Source organism: Notolepis coatsorum (assembly GCF_963971535.1).
Source record: "Notolepis coatsorum genome assembly, chromosome: 12".
NCBI classification, from domain to species: Eukaryota; Metazoa; Chordata; class Actinopteri; order Aulopiformes; family Paralepididae; genus Notolepis; species Notolepis coatsorum.
The window spans coordinates 4,571,332-4,593,701 of NC_140176.1; positions in this window are offsets into that span (position 1 = coordinate 4,571,332).

Genomic DNA, 22,370 nt, shown 5'->3' on the forward strand with positions numbered 1-22,370 from the left:
AGCATACTCTTTACCCAGCACCTCAACTGAACACATGAAAACAGAACCTGAAGGAGAGGACTGTGGAGTAGCGGAACTAGCCAGTAACTTAGATCCAGCTGGTGATTTAGAACCAACTAGAGATAGCCAGCCTCTCTCTTCAGACTGTTCTCTAACTGAGACTGATGACAGTGATGACAGTTCTGGAGCTGAGACTGATGACGGTGATGATGACAGTTCTGGAGCTGAGACTGATGATGAGAAACCATTTAGTTGTTCAGTTTGTGGGAAAGGGTTCAGTACGAAGCAACATCTGAAGACACACATGATAACTCACACTGGAGAGAAACCATTTAGCTGTTCAGTTTGTGGGAAAGGTTTCAGTTTGAAGGGACATCTGAAGATACACATGAGAACACATACTGGAGATAAACCATTTAGTTGTTCAGTTTGTGAGAGAGGGTTCAATGTTAAATCAAATATGAAGAAACACATGATAACTCATACTGGAGAGAAACCATTTAGCTGTTCAGTTTGTGGGAAAAGGTTCGGGCTTAAAGAAAGTCTGAAGAAACACATGATAACTCATACTGGAGATAAACCATTTAGTTGTTCAATTTGTGAGAAAGGGTTCAGTCGGCAAATAAGTCTGAAGACACACATGATAATTCATACTGGAGAGAAACCATTTAGCTGTTCAGTTTGTGGGAAAGGGTTCAGGCTTAATGACTATGTGAAGACACACATGAGAACTCACACTGGAGAGAAACCATTTAGCTGTTCAGTTTGTGGGAAAGGGTTCAGTCAGCAAACAAATCTGAAGACACACATGATAACTCATACTGGAGAGAAACCATTTAGTTGTTCAGTCTGTGGGAAAGGGTTCAGTCAGCAAAAAAATCTGAATAAACACATGATAACTCATACTGGAGAGAAACCATTTAGCTGTTCAGTTTGTGGGAAAGGGTTCAATGTTAAATCAAATATGAAGAAACACACTAGAACTCATACAGGAAAGAAACCATTTAGTTATTCCGTTTAAGCTGAGAGTAGACTTGATTGATTGATTGATTGAAAAGTTTATTAACAGATTGCAGAATGGGTACAGTACAGCTCAATACATACAATTGTTAAGGGGATGCAGACCAGAGAGACTTTCGTCTTGTTTACATCAGGGTCCCCCATTTTCAATTCATCATAACATATATGACATACAGATAGACAGTACTGCTACATCTATACATTTATGACATATCAGATTTGCAAATACAGTACTGTTTGTGATACAAAAGTGTCCAGAAAAAGAGTGTATATACATTTGATGTAGAAACTGTACATTGGAGGAGGTTGGGTGGGGTGGGTGGGTGGGTGCTGTACATTGGAGGTGGGGGGGGGGGCACTGTACATTGGAATACTGACAAAGCCATACTTGGTCATTTACTGTGCAATTGGGTTAGGACATTTGTAGGGGCCAGTTTCGAATTGCAGTCTCCCGTAGGTGTTTTTTGAGAGTGTTTTTGAAAGTGGGTAGTGATTCACATTCCTTTACAGCTTTGGGTAGGGCGTTCCACATTGATGTGGCATAATTGCAAAACTCGTTTAGTCCCTAGTTTGAGCCGAATCTGGGTTTAACATGATTTGTGGAGCTCCCTCTGGTGTTGTGATCGTGGTATTCACTGACCTTTGGGAAGTATTTTGACATGTACATGGGTACCTTGGTCGCGTAGTGTATCTTGTAGACCAAGGCCATTGCAAGTTGCTGTACTCTGTCGTCTACTCTAAGCCATCCTAGGTTGTCAAAGTGGGCAGGGGTGAGGTGGGTTCTAGGAGTCAGGTCAAGCAGTAGTCCGACTAGCTTGTTTTGAGATGTTTGTAATTAGTTTTTTAGTGCCTTTGAGGTGCTTTGGTACCATAAGGTGCAAGCATAGTCGTAGTACCCTTGAATGAGTGCTCCTGCTAGAGTCTTCAGGGTATTCTTGTTTACCAGAGAGGAGATCCGGTACAAGAATCGAGTTCGTTGGTTGACTTTTTTTTATTACATTGGATGCCATTTTGTCACAGGAAAGATTAGCCTCTAGGATGGAACCCAGGTAGGTAATTTCATCTTTCCTTGTGACAATATTGTCACCCACTGTAACCGAGAAGCCGTCGGTCTTGCTGAGTTTGTTATTTGAACCGAAGAGAATGGACTCTGTTTTGCCCATGTGTAATGATAGTTTGTTGTCGGCGAGCCATATGCAGATTTTGCCTAGTTCTGAGCTGAGGGCTTTTTCAACCTGTAACTTGTTCTTGTCAGAGACCAGCAGGGCTGAGTCGTCCGCAAACAGGAACAAGTTGCAGTCACAAGCTGACTACATGTCATTTGCATAGATTATGAATAGTAGCGGTCCTAGTATGCTTCCTTGTGGAACACCACAGCTCACTTGAAAAGAATAAAGATAACAGGTCCCCAAACACAGTTTTCAGTATATTAAATAGAAACCCCATGTACTTTTTTAGAAGAAGAACACACACACATGCGAGATGGGCGACACACAGGAACACTCACACACACATGCACTGATGAAATGTCTCTCTGCACTTTTCCCATCCCGTCGTCCTTCCCCCCAAGGGCAGTCGGGAGCAGACATGGGCTGTGGCGTGGGCCGCGCCCGGGGACCAATCCAAGTGCTGCTGTCCATCTTCATCAGGGACGCGACAGCGTTAGCGATCTGTTCTGCATGTTTTTCCTTTGGGTTTATCTTATCTGGAGGAGGGGAAACCCTTGCGAGCACGGGGACAACATGCAAACTCCACACAGAAAGGCCCGGGAGATACCCCACCTGGGTACCTGGCAACCTGGTCACCAAGCGGGAATTAAACCCAGGACCTTCTAGCTGTGAGGCGACAGTGTTTTTTCATGACATGTTTGCCCACAATCACCAAATTCATAATTACCCCACACGTAGTTCCTGTTTGCTTAGACCACCCCTTTCCCGCACTTCCCAATCTCAGTTTTGTTTGCTCTACCGAGGGTCAAAGTTGTGGAACTCTTTGCCTCCACATATTTTGGAATTTTCTTTTCTGAAATTCAAAAGAGCACTGGAATATCATCTCCTAGAGCACCAATATTTCCCACATGGACTTCCTTTACAAACTGTGGTCTGATGGCTTGTTGTATTTTGTTATTGTACTTTCGTTTTATTATATATTCTTCCTGTCATTAGTTGTTTTCTCTATACCAGAAATCGTATGGCATGGGTGCCTGCTTCGGTGTCTATGTAGACCTGCTTGTGTGTGTTTGTTTGTTTGTTTGTTTGGGGGGGGGGGGATTTTTATATTTTATCTTGATATAATGTAATTTTGCTTCCTAGTGAATGCCACATGCAAGCCCCTAGAGGGTTTTTAGGCAATTCTCCTACACATCCCTTGTGGATTATATTGTATTATATATGTAATTGTTTTTATATGTGTAAATAAACAAACAAACAAACAAGTGTTAACCACTAACCACCAAGCTGCCCAAAAATTATTTTCCCATACTAAGTAGTATACTCAACAGGAAACCCATGTACTTATACTAAGTAGTATACTCAACAGGAACCCCATGTACTTATACTAAGCAGTATACCCAATAGGAACCCCATGTACTTATACTAAGTAGTGTACCCAATAGGAATCCTTAGGACTTATTTTTGTTTTGTGATTGATTTCCGTTTATCATTCATATCAAACACAAAGATTCTGTACCTCCTTTTTTGATTCAGTCAATAAAATATATCTCATATGCTTGTTTTGATTCTTTCATTATGAGTGTTGTAATTTAAAATGCTGTGTAGCCATTAGGACATGATATTTTACTTAAGTTAAAAGTTAAAACAGAAAATAGTTGCTAAATGAAATAAAAAGCTATAGACATTAATGTTGAGATTTTCAAATGTATTATTTTTGTGAGGTTTTGCCCGCTGCTCACTACCTTTTCTCTGTCTTCTTTAAGCCTACTGTTAGGAATTCCCTATTCTCTGTCTTCTTTAAGCCTACTGTTAGGAATTCCCTACTCACTCTCTCTAGCCCCCACCCTCTCGTTCTTTACCCTTAGTGGCCACACCTGTTTGATATTCTATTATCTCTCGCACCTGTGGTGGCAGGCTAATTAGTTCCCCTGTGGGCTTTAAATACCAGGGCGCTTCCCCTCGTTTTGGCGTGGGGTCGTGTTGTATACTTGCCGAGTCATATTCTCTAAACATCTAGACTCTTTCGGGAGATCCTCCGTCTGCCTATGCTGTTCCATTCTCCTGCGTCGAGATGTTTTGCTCCAGCCTTCGCCTGCTGTCGCCGTTGCCTGAGAGTGGGACTGGTCTGCGCTCCCTAGACTTCCACGGGAGGCATCCCAGTCATCCACTTCAGACCCCCCGCGCAGCTGTCGTCCTGACGCACATCCAGACCAGCGCAGACGCTCTCCAGTCCTCAGCACGCTACGCGCATCTTCCAAGGACGCTCGAGCTTGGCACGCTCTCCAGACCAGCGCGCAACGCGCATCTTCCAAGAACCCTCGAGCTTGGACGCTCTCCAGTCCTCAGCGCGCAACGCGCATCTTCCAAGGACGCTCGAGCTTGGCACGCTCTCCAGACCAGCGCGCAACGCGCATCTTCCAAGAACCCTCGAGCTTGGCACGCTCTCCAGACCGGCGCGCAACGCGCATCTCCTAGACCTTCGAGCTTGGCACGCTCCCCAGACCAGCGCGCTGGAGCGCATCTTCCAGACCTTCGTGCTTGGCGCACTCCTCCTCGCAGACGCACCCCGAGGCGTCTCTCTGTTCCGACGCACACACCAAGGTGTGGCGCGCACTCTGTTCCTCGGCTCCGACAGCGGCTACCCGGTGGACGACATCCTCGCCACCGCCACTGTTCCGACGCGCACACCAAGGTGTGGCGCGCACTCTGTTCCTCGGCTCCGACAGTGGCTACCCGGTGGACGACATCCTCGCCACCGCCACTGTTCCAGCTCCCTGTTCCGACGCGCACACCAAGGTGTGGCGCGCACTCTGTTCCTCGGCTCCGACAGTGGCTACCCGGTGGACGACATCCTCGCCACCGCCACTGTTCCAGCTCCCTGTTCCGACGCGCACACCAAGGTGTGGCGCGCACTCTGTTCCTCGGCTCCGACAGCGGCTACCCGGTGGACGATGCCCTCGTCACCGCCACTGTTCCAGCACTCTGTTCCTCGGCTCCGACAGCGGCTACCCGGTGGACGATGCCCTCGTCACCGCCACTGTTCCAGCACTCTCTCCCTCGGCTCGGACAGCCAGCCGCCCCGGTGGCGATGCCTTCGTTCCCGTTGCTGTCCCTGTACCATTACGCATGCGCCTGGGTGAGTTTTGATTGTGATGTCACTCACTCAGCGTAGTGCCCTTGCCCCCCGTTCCCGCTGCTGTCCCCGTACCTTTACACATACGTCCTGGGTGAGTTTTGATTGTGATGTCACTCACTCAGCGTAGTGCCCTTGCCCCCCGTTCCCGCTGCTGCCCCTTTACCTTTACGCATACGTCCTGGGTGAGTTTTGATTGTGATGTCACTCACTCAGCGTAGTGTCCTTGCCCCCGTTCCCGCTGCTGTCCCCGTACCTTTACGCATACGTCCTGGGTGAGTTTTGATTGTGATGTCACTCTCCCAGCGTATTGCCTCTGTTAGTTAGTTTGGACATTTCATCTCCCAGCGTATTGCCTCTGTTAGTTAGTTTGGACATTTCATCTCCCAGCGTATTGCCTCTGTTAGTTAGTTTGGACATTTCATCTCCCAGCGTAATGCCTCTGTTTTTGGTTCTCACTTAGAATAGTATTTTTTGGACTTTACATCTCCCCCTGTGTGTTTGTCACACGAAGATATTATTACTTTGTTCACTTTGTTATTTGGACTGTTCTGCACCTGCTCTGTTTTTTCCCCTTTTGTGCATTAACTATCTCCTCTGTCCTGCAGAGCGGCCCAGATGATTTCCACCAGTCCTCCCAGTTCCTCCCTGTTTCCCAGCCCGCCTCCGCGGGCCTCAGTCCCCTCAGTTCCCTAGTTCTCCCCTTTCTAGTTCCACCTAGTTCCTGTTCCCTAGTTCTCCCCTTTCTAGTTCCACCTAGTTCCTGGTCCCAAGTTCTCCCCTTCTAGTTCCACCTAGTTCCTTGTCCCTAGTTCCCCTAGTCCCCGTTTCTCCTGTTCCCTAGCACTCCTAGTCCCTAGTCCTCTCTCCCTAGTTCTCCTTGTCCCTGGTTTACCTAGTCTCTAGTTCCTCTGTCCCAAGGCGTTCCCTTAACCTTCCCTTTGGCGTTCCCTTTCCTGCCCGCCTCTTAAAGGCACCTTTCCTTCCCCTCATATTATATTCCTGTATTTGTGATTCTCCCTTAAAGGGACAGTGCCCTTTTCCCTGTATTTCCCTTTTGTTCAATAAATATCTGTTTCTTGGCAAACCATCATACCTGTCTTGTGTTGTGCGATTGGGGTCGGTTACAAACCATAACAGTACGACCCCACCAAGTCTACGACCCCAGCCAGCACAGACTGTGTATGTTGAGTTTGCCTTTTTTTTTTCTTGTTCCCTCTAGCTCCCCTGTTAGCCCTGTTAGCTTCCCTGTTAGCCCAGTTTAGCTTCCTTGTTAGTCCTGTTTAGCTCCCTTGTTAGCCTGTTACTCCCCTGTTTAGCTTGTTAGTCTCCCCGGTTAGCTCCCCTGTTTGCTTCCCGTTTTGCCCTGTTTGACCCCCCTGTAGCTAGCCATGCCCTGGCAGCTAACCCAGTCCCTCAGCAGAGCCCCTGTCTGCTAGCTTAGCCCCGGCTGCTAGCACAGCCTCTATGTTTATGCAGCCCTTGCTGCTGGCATAGGCCCTGTAGCTAGCCATGCCCTGGCGGCTAACCCAGTTTCCCTCTGCATGGCCCCGGCCTGCTAGCTTGGCCCCGGCTGTTAGCACAGCCTCTATGTTAATGCAGCCAAGCAGCTGGCATAGGCCCTGTAGCTAGCCAGGCCCAAGCAGCTAACCTGGTCCCTCTGCATGGCCTCCACTTTTTTGTGTAGTTTATCTCACACAGCTAGGACTGTCCTTCCAGCTAGCTTGTTCTCTCATGCTGGTCCAGCCCTGTCTGCCAGCCTAGCTCCGGCAGCTAGCGCAGCCTCTATGTTGATGTAGCAGTACAGCTAGCATAGGCCCTGTAGCTATCAGTGCCCTGGCAGCTACCCTTTCCCTCTGCTAGCCTAGCTCCGGCAGCTTGCGCAGCCTCTATGTTGATGTAGCAGTACAGCTAGCATAGGCCCTGTAGCTGTCAGTGCCCTGGCAGCTAACCTTCCCTCTGCTAGCCCTTTTCCCGGTGCTACCATGGTTACCCCTTTTGCTACCCTGCTTGCCCCTCAGTTCTCTAGACCCAGTTCTCTAGACCAGTTCTCTAGCCCGGTTCTCTAGCCCAGTTCTCTAGACCAGTTCTCTAGACCAGTTCTCTAGACCCAGTTCCTCTAGACCAGTTCCCCCAGTTGCCCCTCTGCTACCCTAGTTACCCCTCGGCGACCCTGTTTCTTTTGCTAGCCCCACTCTTGTGGTGGCTTCCCCTGCTGGCTTGGCCAGTACCGTCTTGTTTTGCCCCTGCCACTCTGTCTGTATTTGTTTTGGGTCGCCGGGTGGCTCCCGTTGGAGGGGGGGATACTGTGAGGTTTTGCCCGCTGCTCACTACCTTTTCTCTGTCTTCTTTAAGCCTACTGTTAGGAATTCCCTATTCTCTGTCTTCTTTAAGCCTACTGTTAGGAATTCCCTACTCACTCTCTCTAGCCCCCACCCTCTCGTTCTTTACCCTTAGTGGCCACACCTGTTTGATATTCTATTATCTCTCGCACCTGTGGTGGCAGGCTAATTAGTTCCCCTGTGGGCTTTAAATACCAGGGCGCTTCCCCTCGTTTTGGCGTGGGGTCGTGTTGTATACTTGCCGAGTCATATTCTCTAAACATCTAGACTCTTTCGGGAGATCCTCCGTCTGCCTATGCTGTTCCATTCTCCTGCGTCGAGATGTTTTGCTCCAGCCTTCGCCTGCTGTCGCCGTTGCCTGAGAGTGGGACTGGTCTGCGCTCCCTAGACTTCCACGGGAGGCATCCCAGTCATCCACTTCAGACCCCCCGCGCAGCTGTCGTCCTGACGCACATCCAGACCAGCGCAGACGCTCTCCAGTCCTCAGCGCGCTACGCGCATCTTCCAAGGACGCTCGAGCTTGGCACGCTCTCCAGACCAGCGCGCAACGCGCATCTTCCAAGAACCCTCGAGCTTGGACGCTCTCCAGTCCTCAGCGCGCAACGCGCATCTTCCAAGGACGCTCGAGCTTGGCACGCTCTCCAGACCAGCGCGCAACGCGCATCTTCCAAGAACCCTCGAGCTTGGCACGCTCTCCAGACCGGCGCGCAACGCGCATCTCCTAGACCTTCGAGCTTGGCACGCTCCCCAGACCAGCGCGCTGGAGCGCATCTTCCAGACCTTCGTGCTTGGCGCACTCCTCCTCGCAGACGCACCCCGAGGCGTCTCTCTGTTCCGACGCGCACACCAAGGTGTGGCGCGCACTCTGTTCCTCGGCTCCGACAGCGGCTACCCGGTGGACGACATCCTCGCCACCGCCACTGTTCCGACGCGCACACCAAGGTGTGGCGTGCACTCTGTTCCTCGGCTCCGACAGTGGCTACCCGGTGGACGACATCCTCGCCACCGCCACTGTTCCAGCTCCCTGTTCCGACGCGCACACCAAGGTGTGGCGCGCACTCTGTTCCTCGGCTCCGACAGTGGCTACCCGGTGGACGACATCCTCGCCACCGCCACTGTTCCAGCTCCCTGTTCCGACGCGCACACCAAGGTGTGGCGCGCACTCTGTTCCTCGGCTCCGACAGCGGCTACCCGGTGGACGATGCCCTCGTCACCGCCACTGTTCCAGCACTCTGTTCCTCGGCTCCGACAGCGGCTACCCGGTGGACGATGCCCTCGTCACCGCCACTGTTCCAGCACTCTCTCCCTCGGCTCGGACAGCCAGCCGCCCCGGTGGCGATGCCTTCGTTCCCGTTGCTGTCCCTGTACCATTACGCATGCGCCTGGGTGAGTTTTGATTGTGATGTCACTCACCCAGCGTAGTGCCCTTGCCCCCGTTCCCGCTGCTGTCCCCGTACCTTTACACATACGTCCTGGGTGAGTTTTGATTGTGATGTCACTCACTCAGCGTAGTGCCCTTGCCCCCCGTTCCCGCTGCTGCCCCTTTACCTTTACGCATACGTCCTGGGTGAGTTTTGATTGTGATGTCACTCACTCAGCGTAGTGTCCTTGCCCCCGTTCCCGCTGCTGTCCCCGTACCTTTACGCATACGTCCTGGGTGAGTTTTGATTGTGATGTCACTCTCCCAGCGTATTGCCTCTGTTAGTTAGTTTGGACATTTCATCTCCCAGCGTATTGCCTCTGTTAGTTAGTTTGGACATTTCATCTCCCAGCGTATTGCCTCTGTTAGTTAGTTTGGACATTTCATCTCCCAGCGTAATGCCTCTGTTTTTGGTTCTCACTTAGAATAGTATTTTTTGGACTTTACATCTCCCCCTGTGTGTTTGTCACACGAAGATATTATTACTTTGTTCACTTTGTTATTTGGACTGTTCTGCACCTGCTCTGTTTTTTCCCCTTTTGTGCATTAACTATCTCCTCTGTCCTGCAGAGCGGCCCAGATGATTTCCACCAGTCCTCCCAGTTCCTCCCTGTTTCCCAGCCCGCCTCCGCGGGCCTCAGTCCCCTCAGTTCCCTAGTTCTCCCCTTTCTAGTTCCACCTAGTTCCTGTTCCCTAGTTCTCCCCTTTCTAGTTCCACCTAGTTCCTGGTCCCAAGTTCTCCCCTTCTAGTTCCACCTAGTTCCTTGTCCCTAGTTCCCCTAGTCCCCGTTTCTCCTGTTCCCTAGCACTCCTAGTCCCTAGTCCTCTCTCCCTAGTTCTCCTTGTCCCTGGTTTACCTAGTCTCTAGTTCCTCTGTCCCAAGGCGTTCCCTTAACCTTCCCTTTGGCGTTCCCTTTCCTGCCCGCCTCTTAAAGGCACCTTTCCTTCCCCTCATATTATATTCCTGTATTTGTGATTCTCCCTTAAAGGGACAGTGCCCTTTTCCCTGTATTTCCCTTTTGTTCAATAAATATCTGTTTCTTGGCAAACCATCATACCTGTCTTGTGTTGTGCGATTGGGGTCGGTTACAAACCATAACAATTTTGGCACAAACCCGGTGCCATTTAGCTCCATTGTATTGGAGTGACAGCGGACATCTCTACTGCAGATATGTCGTGCCCTAGTGGGCTTCGCTCATAAGTAGTTCAAGGTAGCAGTCAGAATACTGAGGTGTGACAGCAACAGTGTATTCCTTCAATAACTGGTGGCGCTAGAGAGCATCTGACAAAACCTCAGAGCCTGTTTCACCACAGAACTGGTGGGTCACGTGCTTGAAGCTCTGATCCCAGGAAGACTTCAGTGTTCAATGTTGAAAGACGGACACATCACATTGGACCTGGACTTCAATTTAAAAAACAGAAATGGACTTCCATAATGTTATTACTGTATATATTATATGTATCAATGTTGTAGAATATGGCAGCAATATTATCATTCATTGATAATTGTTCCATGGTAACAATTAGGGATTGGAAATGTAGCAGCCAGAATAGTGATTTTGTGTTCATGGACGTTTTTATATTTATTATTGAATTGAAATATTTACACTAATCTAATTTGATTTAATATAAAGATTTAGTTTTTGTTCATATTACCGATGGTATGGCTATATTATTAATTTGTGATAAATCTCTGTGGGTTTAACCTATTAGTCCCTCCCCCTCTCCCCGTAATATAAGGAACAGGAAGTGATTTCTTTGTCAGTAAGAGTTTAGAGACATAACCTAGGCCGAAAAATAATGGTTTAATTTAAAACAAGTGTCTCATTCTCTGTTGCTACTTTACTGTTTGTTGGACTACCATTCCCCCCTGCAGCTAACCTCACAATAGGGCAGTTTTGGACAAGTATTTTAAGTTAATTAATTCCCATCATTGAAATGCATATTCAGTATGAAGTTACAGCTTTTCACCACAAGAGGGTGATATTATACAGGTTCGCTGGTAATCAGCTCTTTGGCACCTGTTAACAATATATAGACATGCCATAGTGAACCTATTGTCATTGATATACATGCATTACAAATATTTATGAATTAATTGTCCATTGCAATAAGCCCCGCCCCTTTCATATCTTATGAACCGTTCATCGTACAGACTTGTGGGAGGGGTTAATGAGTGGTGGGTGCTTCCCCTGGAAGGTTGGTGGTACCGTTCAAAACGGGCGTAAAAGCTGTTCAGCTCATCCGGTAGGGAGGCACCAATGTTAGCTGTGCTGTTGGGTTTCCTTTTAAGGTCCGATATTGTGTGTAGTCCCGGCCACACGCCACGTGGGTCATAGCTGCTTAGCTCCTTTCCAGGTGTTGGCCGTTCCAGTGAAGCCCCAAGCAGATGGGGCTATCTTAGTGGCCCAACCACATGCGACTGTGGCACAGAACCCCAGACCATGGAGCACCTCCTTCCATGTCAAGGGGGGAGGGGGGTGACCTCATCGCCCAGCCGAAGGGCATTGTCTCTGATTAGTGCAACGTTGGGGAGAATTAAGAGGAGGGGCGAATGCAAGGGAACAAGCAACACACACATACAGTAAACAAAAAGAACACATCAACAACTTATTTTTCCATACATAAAATAAACTCCACATAAACTGATGAAAGTCACCACTACTGAGATGCATTTATGTGTCCTTTTTAGTGAAATGTGGTGACTTTTATGGGTTTATGTGTTTAAGACACATTTTAAGATACATTGGAAGCCAATTAGCACCACATTTTCAGTAATGGTTAAAGATGATGAAAAAGGAACGGCACAGTGAGTGTTGTATCAAGGCAAGAATGACTTGGAACCCACATGTCAAAAATAACGTTGTTGATATCCAGGGGGATAGAGAGCAAAGGGATTTAGTCATAATTTTCTCAACGACAACAACAACAACAGTTCTAGCATTTTGGGTAATTTTATGTCAACATACATTCTGTTAAAAAATGTAAAAAGTAAAGTGTGGCACAGTAATTGGCCCCGGGATGCTTGAGGAGGTTCCAGGGGGTTCACAAAAAATGGGGAATATTTTAACTTCACTATTTCATTCACTAGAAGTTAGTCTAATGAGAGAATATACTGTATAAGAGTGACTAAAGCTAAGAAAGGAATTCAAAGAAGATGTATTTCTATGGTTGAGGTTAACATGTGGAACAATGCTGATATACATTTAAGAATAAGTCATTCGCGTTTGGTTTTCAAGAAAATGGTTTGTGTAGCTATTTTTGAGGATTACAAATGTGAATAATCCTTATTTAGTTAATTTCATAAGAATATAGGACAGGCATATCTAAGCATTATGCGTCAGCCTGTACCTTTTTAGTCACTGCCCAAATCAGACTGTTGACAGTCTGGAATGATTGTGCATACTATTATTGTTTTGTGTGTGATGGCTGAATAAAATAATCTACTACTACTATTCTGATAGATTTCAATCTCTCCACTGTTATCTCTCCACTTACAGTGTGTTGTTTAGATGCTATATTGCACTATATTTACCTTGATTTACCAGTAACGGTAAAAGATTATGAAAAAAGAAGGGCACCTTGATTGTTGTATTAACACAATAACACACATAATTATTAGACAACATTACATGCTAAAACAAAGTGTGCTACGTCGGTGGTCCTATCCTACCAACTACCTTCAATCCCGCTGGGAACCAGGCAAGTGATCTGGAACAAACACTCCATGTCACACATATAAAGCACACAATTAAAACCGCTATCCATAACCCATAGATGCTACCACTGCCTACCGTAGTGTATAATGCTCGTTCCTGCATCACGGAGTGAGGTGTGCACTGCCTCACTGCACCGGCCGGAACAAACTGTTCACCTCACGTTCCGCCTGCAGGTGGCCCCCTATAACGGAACCTGGCTCATTGAGGCCCCTCCTCCTTTCTCATTACCGCCACCCGCCACATAAGTATGTAGGTGTGCACCTGGACGACAAGCTGGCCTGGTCTGCAAACACGGACGCGCTCTATAGGAAGGGACAGAGCCGGCTGTTCTTCTTTAGGAGGCTCAGCTCTTTTAATGTGTGTGGGGAAATGTTGTATATGTTTTATCAGGTCCTTTCTCCCCACAGCCATCAGACCATAGGCGGCGCGTGGGCTTTAGGTCAGGGAAGGCTGTAAAGGGAACGGTCCTTGCGCGCAGCGCGAAAAATTTGACCTTTTATTTTTGGTTGCACGCAAACTGTCCAGGTTCTGATTTCATATACACACACACACTACTAGGCTATACTACAGTGAGCCCCACTCATTTATATATAGTGCAAATTAAGTGTTCAAATGAAGGCATCCAATAATATATTAACCATTGTCTTACCTTAATGCAGATAAATGCGACGTTTCGTCTTGGTGAGAAAGACCGTTCACAACTTGAATCACAAGTTGCAATGAAGTGAACGTTTTTCGTAATTTAGATCTCATCATGCTTTGAAAACAATGTACATACAGTAGCTCTAGAAAGTTTCCACGATTTGATGAACTCGGACTCTCATCATGTCCTCTTAGAGCAAGCCCTTGTTTGCCAAGATAAAACAACATACAGCCTCAGGTGATCGGTAGTTATGCCCAGGGCCAGCCCGGTGCAGCTTCTAAATTACTTTGTTTATGCCTTGGAAAAATACCGTATATATCCATTTTGCTTTTTGAAATTTGACTCAAAATAGTGCGCTGGTGTTCGCTACAAAGCGATCGGCGGGCTGAAATTCAGAACACAGATGTTTGCTTTACTCTGCCTGCGGGATCAGGATGATCATGTGAATGATGTGATTGGCTACATTATTTAACCTGAGCCTATGCGTGATTGGTTACTGCCTGTACCTGGAATGTTAAACGCTGCCACCGATTGACACCTTCGTCGTTGACACCTCGGCCAGCCGGCTGCAGCACAAGACACACACAATAGCCAGCAGCCTGCGAATATATTATATACATTTCAAGATTCCGAGCATAATATTCTGGGTAGGCATAGCCCCCCCTAGCCTTATATACGCGCCGCCTATGCATCAGACTGTACAACAGCTGACCTGTGGCTGTTTGTTTCCTGTTCCCTACACATGTTTTTATACACCTATTTTTTTTTTTAATACAACTGTTTTTATACACCTGTCTTATACACCTGCTTTTATCTTAACATGTTTTTATTATTATTGGTAGATATGATGTACATGAATTTTTATCATGTGCTTACTTTTTAATTCATGATGCAGACATAATTGTATGAGACTGTATGAGCTATGTGAGATCCCTGAATTCCCCGAAGGGGATGAATAAAGTATCTATCTATCGATCTATAAAATGAACTGGGGAAAGTCTGCATTATTGCCACTGAATGCCTCTGCTGCATGGCTAGCTGCCCCATTTAACATCCCAGTGGTCCAGAATCTTAAATATCTTGGTGTTTCAGTCCACCCCTCGGTTACAAGCACTGTATCAAGTCATTATAAGAAAGTGCTTATGGAGGTAGAAACACATCGGCAAGGGTGGAATACTTATCCCCTCTAATTCCATTCTCTTTTTCATATATTAAAATTAATATTCTTCCACAAATGAGCGTTTTCAGCTCCATGCTCCCTCTGGCAGACTCAAACTTTCAACCCTCCAGAGGGAAAAAGGTGAAGGTGGATCGGGACTACCAACCTTCCAATGGTACTATTGGTGTCCTGGCACCCGATATAGAGGGAAATTCTGTACGGCCCTCATAGGTTACAATTACAATATGTAATCTATTCCAATATATCTATCAAACAATCAAAAAACTAATTTGGCTCCATCATTATTGAGCTAATCTCAGTTTGCAGTCTTGCAGAGAATCTCAGGAAAATGACACCAAATTTGTACCTTCAATCGCCCATGATAACACTGGTCTCCAGTGGGGAGGCGTCCAATACTGCCCCCCAGTGGTGTAATAAGGGAGTTCTTACACTTGCTGATTTGTTTGGGGTAGAGCAGTAGTTCTAAAAAGATTTACACCAAGTACCACCTGAGAACGTAGCTGGCTCTCCAAGTACCACCATATGACCGGCGTTAAAATACAGTCTATTCAGCTATGCACAGTTCACGCAGGAGGCAAATGTATTCCTAATACCATTATTTATTGTTAACTTTTGTCAGACACAGCCACAATGTACAAAGGGATTGCACTAGAACTAGCAAACGCATTGAGAACATAATAACTAACATTCTCACATAGCAAGTGAGAAAATTAAGAACTGTATTTCAGCAAATGTACTTAATTATCTCTCTCTCTCTCTCTCTCTCTCTCTCTCTCTCTCTCTCTCTCTCTCTCTCTCTCTCTCTCTCTCTCTCTCTCTCTCTCTCTCTCTCTCTCTCTCTCTCTCTCTCTCTCTCTCTCTCTCTCTCTCTCTCACACAGCAAGCAATTGTCCTTCATTCTCTCTCACACTCACACACATACACACACACACACACACACGCACAATTATTTTGTTACAAAAACTTAATTTCCTGCATTCTGGTGCAGAAATTTTGAATTTTTACCCTTTAAATGCCAGTGTTTGTGATGGGCATCACAAATTATTGTAAAAAAGAAAAGAAAACACATGTTCAATACATTTTTGAATTATTACCCTTTAAATGCCAGTTTGTGTGACGGCATCACAAAATTATTGTTAAAAAAAACACACAAAAAGTTAAATATTTTCAATATATCAAATGCAAAGTACATTTTTCTGGTGGGGATTATTACAGGCTAGCATGTGTCAATGATTAGCAACAACACAGATTTTTATGGATTTTTTGTAATGTCAGATTTAACACCAACTCTTTTCAGAAAAGTGGGAGTATTTCATTTTTTATCTGACATTACAAAAAATCTAAAAAAAATAAATGGTTATGATCAGGGCTGAAGTTGAATTAAAGATTTATGACTGTTTAGACTGCATTACTCTGTCACAGTGATCTCCTGGTTGTTCCCCATTTAGGTTATCTAACTATCGCGCCACCGCAACCAGAAACACTGGCCTGGCCGCTTGAAGCCTTTTTACAACGCATCCGCGTTTCCGGGTTCCCGTTTTGTGCTCTGATTGGCCAGGTCATGTGACATGAGCGCCAATCGTGGGACAGCAAGTTTCTACACTGGTTAAGCTTAGGCACTCTTCGAAGTTGGTTAAGGTTAGAGTTTGTCTTAGAGCATGGCGATAGAACGCCAGGTAGTTTGCAGGCTGTTCGACGCGGAAATGGGCAAACGCGCTATTGGGCGCACATGTCACATGACCTGGCCAATCAGAGTGCCGGAAACGCGGATGCGTTGTAAAAAGGCTACACGCGGCCTGGCCTGCTTCTAAGTTCAGTGGCCTGACTGCAAAAAAAAAAAAAGTATAATTTTTTTTGTTTTTGTTAATGTTTTCAAGTACCACCAGCAGTACCACCAAGTACCACTAGTGGTACGCATACCACCGTTTGAGAACCACTGGGGTAGAGGGTCTCTGCTCATTCCAAGACATTCAGAAACACTTTAATTCACCTGGCACTTTCTTCTAGCTTCTATTGTGCACAGCAATGGCGTACCTTGGGATAGTCAATTAGGTACCCATCCATTTCACACAATATTTAAAAGCAATTGGTTTTGATAGCTTATCAGTGAGCTGGATGCAATCCTACCTGGAGGGGAGAGAACAGATGATAGAGGTAAACGGTACTCTATCCCCCCCCCTCACAGTGAGCTGTGGTGTTCCACAAGGAAGCATACTAGGACCGCTACTCTTCCTAATTTATGCAAATGACATGTCGTCAGCCTGTGACTGCAACTTGTTCCTGTTTGCGGACGACTCAGCCCTGCTGGTCTCTGACAAGAACAAATTGCAGGTTGAAAAAACCCTCAGCACGGAACTAGGCAAAATCTGCATATGGCTCGCTGATAACAAACTATCATTACACATGGGCAAAACAGAGTCCATTCTCTTCGGTTCAAATAACAAACTCAGCAAGACCGACGGATTCTCAGTTACAGTGGGTGACAATATTGTCACAAGGAAAGACGAAATTACCTACCTGGGTTCCATCCTAGAGGCAAATCTTTCCTGTGACAAAATGGCATCCAATGTAATAAAAAAAGTCAACCAACGAACTAGATTCTTGTACCGGATCTCCTCTCTGGTAACAAGAATACCCTGAAGACTCTGGCAGGAGCACTCATTTAAGGGTACTATGACTATGCGTGCACCTCATGGTACCAAAGCACCTCAAAGGCGCTTAAAACAAAATTACAAACATCACAAAACAAACTGGTCAGACTACTACTTGACCTGAACCCCAGAACCCACCTCACCCCTGCCCACTTTGCCAACCTAGGATGGCTTAGAGTAGACGACAGAGTACAGCAACTTGCAATGGGCCTGGTCTACAAGATACACTATACGACCGGGGTGCCCATGTACATGTCAAAATACTTCCCAAAGGTCAGTGAATACCACAACCACTACACCAGAGGAAGCTCAACAAATCATGTTAAACCCAGATTCGGCTCAAACAAGGGACTAAACACGTTTCGCAATTATGCCACAACAATGTGGAACGCCCTACCCAAAGCTGTAAAGGAATGTGAATCCCTGCCCACATTCAAAACCGCTCTTAAAGAGCACCTACGGGAGGCTGCAATTCGAAACTGGCCACCGTAAATGCCCAAAACCCCCACCACCTCCTAATAGACAGTCTCCTCACCACCGCATGTATATATTCCCTCCCCGCCGTATGTATATTTCCCTCCCACCCACCCACCCCCTCCTAATGTACAGTCCCCTCCCCATCATATGTATATACGCTGTCAGGATCTAGGGGTAATAGTACTGTATATTTGAATACCGTTATGTCACAAATGTATCAGTACTAAATACCTATATGTCCCTATGCCATAAATGTCATGTATGTTGTGTATGTCATAAATGTCTATATGAATTGAAAATGGGGGACCCTGATGGAAACAAGACAAACGTCTTTCTCAGGTCTGCATCCCCTTAACAATTGTATGTATTGAGCCGTACTGTATTGTACCCATTCTGCAATCTGTTAAATAAAGTTTTCATTCATTCATTCAGACCCAGGGGTCTGGTCTCAACGGTTTACGCCATGTTGGCAAAGACTTCTTCAAAGCCTCTACCCATTGATATAGTGTGCCAGTGTGGATATACCATTCAATAGCAGCAGTCTAAATGGGCTATTAATCTAGCAAAACATTTTGCTATCCTCCAGAATTCCCAACCACCAAGTCATCCATTTTGATTTTATACATAGGACATACTTTACTCCATGCATATTACATAAAGAAAGCCATACCTTCACCTAAAAGCGCTTTGTGCACACAAAAACGCCTTGTGTACCTTTTTCCATATGGTATGGGAGTGCCCAGGATGCGTGTAGCTTTATGCCAAGCAAGCAGTGCAAAAATTTACCGTAGTGGCATGCAGTAATGCGCCTTTCATTTTCGCGGAAATAGGCTGTCTATTGCCATTCTCTTTGACAAACTCTAACCTTAACCAGCTCCTTAACAACGCCTAAACTTAACCGTTCTAACCTTAACCAACTCCGAAACAATGCCTAACCTTAACCTTACCTTAACCATAGAAATTATATTGCCATTCTCTTTGACAAACTCTAACCTTAACCAGCTCCTTAACAGCGCCTAAACTTAACCGTTCTAACCTTAACCAACTCCGAAACAATGCCTAACCTTAATCGGCGAAAGAATACACGTTAAAAAAAATCACGTTAAAAAATATTTTCGATGGGATTCGAACTCGCCAGCAAACAAGCCATAGGATCCACAGCCATGTGTCCTTGCCAATTGAGCTATTTGTTGGATACTGAATAAGGGGCGGTGACTTATATATATTGAGCTCCGCTCGTGTCGCATGCGCGGGCACCTCGCGCGAGCACGCCGGCGCACGCACGCACCTGAGCGAGCACGCCGCCGCCGGTGCACGCACGGTAGCATTTGTCTGAAAAGAAGGGCGCTTTACCGCACTAGCGTGCGGTGACGAATGCGGAAGCATTTTTGCACTGCTTGCTTGGCATTAACGTACAGGCGCCCAGGATTGGTTGATTTCTGGAGGAAGGATGCTTATGGTTGTCCTTCTTATTGATTGATTGATTGAAAACGTATTAACAGATTGCAGAATGGGTACAATGCTAAGAGGATGCAGACCAGAAAAATACTTTTGTTTTGTTTACATCGGGGTCCCCCATTTTCAATTCATCAGGACATTTATGACATACAATCAATCAAATCAAGGTCAAGTCACGACCACAACACCAGAGGAAGCTCAACAAATCATGTTAAACCCAGATTCGGCTCAAACAAGGTACTAAACACGTTTCGCAATTATGCCACATCAATGTGGAACGCCCTACCCAAAGCTGTAAAGGAATGTGAATCCCTACCCACATTCAAAACCACTCTTAAAGAGCACCTACGGGAGGCTGCAATTCGAAACTGGCCACCGTAAATGTCCAAACCCCCCCACCCCCTCCTAATAGACAGTCTCCTCCCCACCGCATGTATATTTCTCTCCCACCCACCCACCCACCCCCTCCTAATGTACAGTCTCCTCCCCACCGTATGTATTCTCTCCCCACCGTATGTATATTTCTCTCCCACCCACCCACCCCCTCCTAATGTACAGTCCCCTCCCCATCAAATGTATAATTTATACTCTGTCAGGATCTATGGGTAACCGTAACAGTACTGTATATTTGCATATCGTATGTCACAAATGTAACAGTACTATATACCTGTATGTCATGTATGTCCCTATGCCATAAATGTCATGTTTGTTGTGTATGTCATAAATGTCACTATGAATTGAAAATGGGGGACCCTGATGTAAACAAGACAAACGTCTTTCTCTGGTCTGCATCCCCTTAACAATTGTGTGTATTGAGCTTGTACCCATTCTGCAATCTGTTAAATAAAGTTTTCATTCATTCATTCATCATTCATTCATTCATTCATTCATTCATTCATTCTTCATTCATTCATTCATTCATCATCCCTCTCTCGCACTCTCTCCAACCGCACGTCTCAACCGAGCCTGGTCAGGGGGGAGGGGCTAGGACCAATGTGGAGTGACGTCCCCTCTCCGCCAATCAGCGCGCGGAACGCGGACGTAGCTGATTGATCCAGCCCTCCTTGACGTCACCAGAAAATACGGAAATGCCATGCAATGTCTCGTCCTAGCCACCAGGGGCACCACACTCCATTGCTTCACCTCGTTGTCTGTTGCTATAACGAGCTAACGCTGCTAATCTCTAACGTTAACTCTCTGAACAGATCTAGATGCAGTGATCGTGTAAAGAACGGACTAACTGCAGCTGCTGGAGACACATCTGAACTAAGGAGGAGTCGAGACTGGTGTGTGAAAGTGAGATGAAGAAACGCAAAGCAGGTTCGTTTAATCAGAAGGTCCTTTGGACATTATTCTTTGATCAATAGGTATATGTTCCCGTTTGTGATTACGGTATTTCACAATTGCCTAACCTTAAATAATGTACCCAACAGTTAGACCAGCGGTGCTGCCATATATAAAACATTAGATGCGACATTACGCCATAAATCATGGGATAACCGTCCGCCATCTTACCTGGATATTGTTTAGGCAGCAACTATGTTTGTCGGCTGTGCAGCCTAGTTACTGTACTAACATGATCAGAGAGACTAGTGCAGTCTAGTTACTGTACTAACATGATCAGAGAGACTAGTGCAGCCTAGTTACTGTACTAACATGATCAGAGAGACTAGTGCAGCCTAGTTACTGTACTAACATGATCAGAGAGACTAGTGCAGCCTAGTTACTGTACTAACATGATCAGAGAGACTAGTGCAGCCTAGTTACTGTACTAACATGATCAGAGAGACTAGTGCAGCCTAGTTACTGTACTGAGTTTTATTGTCCAGTACCCAGACCTGGCGTCTAGCACACTGAAATACTGTGCACCCGCTAATTTTGGGGTAATGTCATCTAGAATAGGGAGTGGGTAGTAGGGTCTGATTGATTGATTGAAAACTTTAACAGATTGCAGAATGGGTACAATACAGTACAGCTCAATACACACAATTGTTAAGGGGATGCAGACCAGAGAAAGACTTTCGTCTTGTTTACATCAGGGTCCCCCATTTTCAATTCATCAGGATATATATGACATACATGACATACAGATAGTCAGTACTGCTACATCTATACATTTATGACATACCAGATTTGCAAATACAGTACTGTTTGTGATACAAAAGGAGTCAAGAAAAGGGAGTATATACATTTGACGTAGAAACTGTACATTGGAGGAGGTTGGGTGGGGTTGTGTGGGGGGGGGGTTGGGTACATTGGGATATTGACAACCATACTGGGTAATTTACATTGGAGGTGGTTGGGGGGGGGGGGGGGGGGAGAAACACTGTATAAACAAGCAAAACTGTACATTGGGGGGGGGGGGGGGGGGGGAGAGAGAGACACTGTACAAACAAGCAAAATTGTACATTGGACTATTGACAACCATACTAGGTAAATTACTGTACATTGGAGGGGGTTGGGTTAGGACATTTACAGGGGCCAGTTTTGAATTGCAATCTCCCGTAGGTGTCCCTTGAGATTGGTTTTGAAAGTGGGTAGTGATCCACATTCCTTTACAGCTTTGGGTAGGGCGTTCCACATTGATGTGGCATAATTGCGAAACGTGTTTAGTCCCTTATTTGAGCCGAATCTGGGTTTAACATGATTTGTGGAGCTCCCTCTGGTGTTGTGATCGTGGTATTCACTGACCTTTGGGAAGTATTTTGACATGTACATGGGTACCTTGGTCGTGTAGTGTATCTTGTAGACCAGGCCCATTGCAAGTTGCTGTACTCTGTCGTCTACTTGGTCGCTTTCACATATAGTTTTGGTGGACTCGGTGCGGTTCTGGGGGTGAAGTTGCAACATTGTTGCATTCTTCATTTGGTTCGCCTGCTTTCACATAGAAATCTGTCAGGCGGACCGAGACCTTCTGAACAATGTCACGCGGTCGAAAAGGGCGCTTGTCTATTGGACAGTGGAAATGTGTGTGTGGCTGCGATCCCGTGTGCGCGCGCGTGTGTGTGTGTCTCTGTGTGTGGACCAGATCAGCAGAGCCGAGTTTTGACATGGCATGATCCATTGTTCTATTGAAGCACATTACCACCATCCTCTCGCTAAACAACTTGTAGACCACGGTGTTTTTATGAGTGCCCACAAGTAGCTGTTTTATT